Here is a 3,510-nt window from a genome sequence, read left to right as displayed (position 1 = left end):
GGTCCCGGCCCAGGCCCCGGAATAGTACCAGGCCTTAACCCAGGTCCAGACAGAGCAGCAGGCCCCGGCCCAGGTCCCGAAGCAGTCCCAGGTCCTGGTCCCGGTCCGGACTCAGACCCCAGGCCTGACGCCCCTCCCCAGGCCTGGCAGACAGGGCAGCTCCTCTCGCCCCGGCCTGCGTCTTTGCAGGGCTCTGGGGAGGAGCCCGCTGGGTTGGGCTTCATCCTCTACTGAGCCAGGTGGACCCAGGATCTGTCCACCTACAGGGAAAAACAGAAGAACATACAGTTCCAGAGTTGTCTCAAGTCGCATAAATTACCAGAGCCCTGGGGGCTGAGAGGGACTCCTAGTGGGAATTAAAGACCCTCTGGGTCTTTAAGCCCGTCCCTTTCAGAATCTCGAGAACCTCCACGGTGGCTGCTGCCATCCTCACTGAAGGCCAGAGACAAGGCAGCCAGGACTTGGGTGTTACAGCTGGGGAAACCGAGGCCCGATGTCATAGTGCACGGCGGAGATTTACACTGAGCATTTGTGATCCCTCTGCCAGCTCCTTGACACCCCAGTTCCCGTGTGGTACCAGAGGAAGAGAGGGCGGATCACGCGCAGGGGGAGCTCGTTGGACTGGGGTGACGGGAGGGCTTCCCGGAGGAGGAGGGAAGAGTCCACGCGGGATCCATGAGGGCTCTGTGCCCTGGACACGAGCACACGCCTCCGCATGCTGCGCCCCTGGCCTGACAACCGGCGTCTGCTTCTCCTGGGTCTCTGAGGGCGGGCGGGTCGGTCTGTGGGCCTTGGGGGCCGGCCGAGGACCTCGTCCTCCTCACTCCAGACTCGAAGCGAACTGGGCAGTCAGTCACTGTCACCGGCACCGTCGCCCTCCCCACCTCCTGCTGTACCTCAGGTGAGGCTGGACCAGGGGCCAGACACCACCATCGTCACTGATAACTGCAGCCACTGTGTGCTGCGGGCCTACTGTGTGCTAGGCGTGGTAGACAGAGAGGTAGGTAAGTCTCTGTCCCACGTGGCACATAGCGGCCCTAAAAAAGAACAGGTGCGACTGAGTGATGAGCTCCACGGCTGGTGCTGGTGGCGGTCATCGGCAGGAGCCCGGCAGCTTAGGGCTGACCTTTCTGTCTCCTCTGCCACTGCCCCGCTCTCCAAAGCTCTGAGTGGGAGGTACGATCATGCCCCCACGAGGCCCGGCACTCACGCGTTGAAGAGTGGGGATAAGGACACCCCAAGTCTGAGTCATCAAAGGGGATGAGTGTAATTCCCCCAGCGGGAAGGACAAGGGTGCAGCCCCGGCACGGGGCCCAGGGAACTCTGCGCTGGGGCAGCACTGTGGGACCAGGGCAGCCTTCCTGCCTCACAAGGATGCTCTCGGTGACAACGCTGGGGCGCTGCCTCAGGTCCCCATTTTGCTGGGTGCTCCCTTGGGCAAGGTCCTTCAAGCTTAAGGGCACCCCGGTATCCACGCGGTAAATGGATCCAGATAACCCCGGCTGCCCCGCGGACCTCCCAGGGTGGGCCACAGCCGGGCAAACCGCTGAAATGCGCCCAGAGGGCCCTGCGGTCCAGAGTCCCCAGCGCCGGGGGCTGTGCGGGGCTTGGAGCCCACCTGCAGTCACAGCCGTGCACCAGAGTGAAGCGCTCGGGGCTGCTCTGCTCAGCGGGTGGCCGAGCGGAGGGGCGCATTCGGTCCCCCGGGGGTGGGGAGGGGGCTGCCGTCCCCAGCGCCCAGAGAGGAGGCTCAGAGCGTTCGCGAACTGCCACGAGGTAAGTGGCTTAGCCTGGGTCCAGGTTGACAGTGACTCCAAGGGGGGGACTGGGGGGACGGAGGGCGCCCCGCAGCGCAGGGCGGGTCCGCCTCTGGTCCCGCGTGCCCGCTGCACCCGCTGCACCCGCTGCACCCGCGCCCCCGGCCCGCGCCCCCGGCCCGCGCCCCCGGCTCGCGCCCCGCTGCGGCTCTGCTGCTCCCGGCTCCGGGCCCGCGTCTCCCGCCCCTGAGCCTGGGTCCTGGGCCCTGCCACCTCCCCCCTTCCTCCTCCCCCGGGCGGGGCCGGGCCGGGCTCCGGGACCGCCCCGGGCTCCTCCTCCCGCGCCGCTGCGGGCCCCAAGGCGGGAACGCCAGCCACCGCTCAGGCGCGGACCGCAGGCTCTCGCGGAGGGGAATCTGAGCCAGGCCGATGGGTGAGGTGGGCCGTGCTGCTGATGCGGCGAGGACCCCGCGCCCGGTCCTCGCCCCTCGCGCCGCCCTCCTTCCTGGCCTTCATCTACTCATCCATCCTTCCCGCGTTGTTTTTTGACTTATTTCGGTCCATTCACATACCCGTCTGTCACTCCGTCGGTCCACCTCCCATCAAGCCTTCCAGCCATCGATCCATCCACACACCTTCCTCTCCTCCCTCCCCCCACTTCCTTCCTCGCCTTCCTCCACCCATTTCTGGGTCCCCCCCTTCTCCAAAGCCATCGTTCCGTGCGTAACGAACACATCTCCAGTGCTGGCCTTTCCCTTGCACCGGGGACCCAGATGGATCACCTCATCCTCAGAAGATTCATCTGTAAGTGGCAGCAGCCAAGGGGCGAGCCCGGGCCGGAGAGCTGGCACCGTGGCGCCTGGGCACCGAGGGCCGACTCAGCACGGGGGCTGGTCCCCCTGCTCCTGTTAAGGCTTCGCCCACGTGAACACCCGCTTAGGGCACAGGTGGGTGTGGGGAAGAGCGACCCAACGTCTCAGCCAGCACGTGCTCTGTGCTGGGCAGTGGGTGTCTTCTTAGCCCTCACAACTCGGTTTTAGCTCGGTTTTCAAGACAGGGAAACCCGTTCTGAAGGACAAAGGGGCTCGGAACGCAGCGGGCATAGGTCGGCCCTGGGCTGAAGTCGCGGCCCTGCTGCTTTCTTTCTGGCTGGCTGCGTGTCTCTGGGCAGCTACAAAGCTGAGTTTCCTCCTCCGTAAACGGGAACTGGTGTGTGCTGGACAGTTGTGAGCTGCGGCTCACGCGGTGCATGCAAAATGCTGAGTATGGTGCCTGCCGGCTGGTGCTCAGCCAAGGGCGGCGTCGCCATCACCACATGAGAGGCTGGATCTAAACCCAGGTCCTGAGCTTCGCCGCTTCACAAACCACGTCTCTGGTCCATCCTTCCGTTCACAAGACCAGCCTCCCCGTCTGCCACCAGCGTGTCCTGCTTAGGGGAAGCCTACTTTGGAACCCAACTGTCTGGGGTTGAATCGTGCCCCCCAATTCACAGGTGGAATTCCTAAGTGGACTTAGAGCCCAGGCGGAATAGAGCCGTGGCAGACGTAACTAAAGATGAGGTCCTGCTAGAGAGGGGTCCTAATCAGTGCGGCTGGCGTCCTCGTAAAGAGGGGAGGCTTGGACACAGACACGCACGCAGGGAGACCACCACGCGAAGACGGAGGAACTGCCCGGAGCCAGGAGCGAGGCCCGGACAGGTCCTTCCCGGTGCCCTCGAAGGGAGCACAGCCCTGCGGGTCCCTTGATCTTGGAC

Source organism: Pteropus vampyrus, unplaced genomic scaffold (assembly GCF_000151845.1).
Source record: "Pteropus vampyrus isolate Shadow unplaced genomic scaffold, Pvam_2.0 Scaffold417, whole genome shotgun sequence".
Taxonomy (NCBI): domain Eukaryota; kingdom Metazoa; phylum Chordata; class Mammalia; order Chiroptera; family Pteropodidae; genus Pteropus; species Pteropus vampyrus.
The sequence above is the reverse complement of the archived record's forward strand: the minus strand, read 5'-3'. Positions refer to the sequence as shown.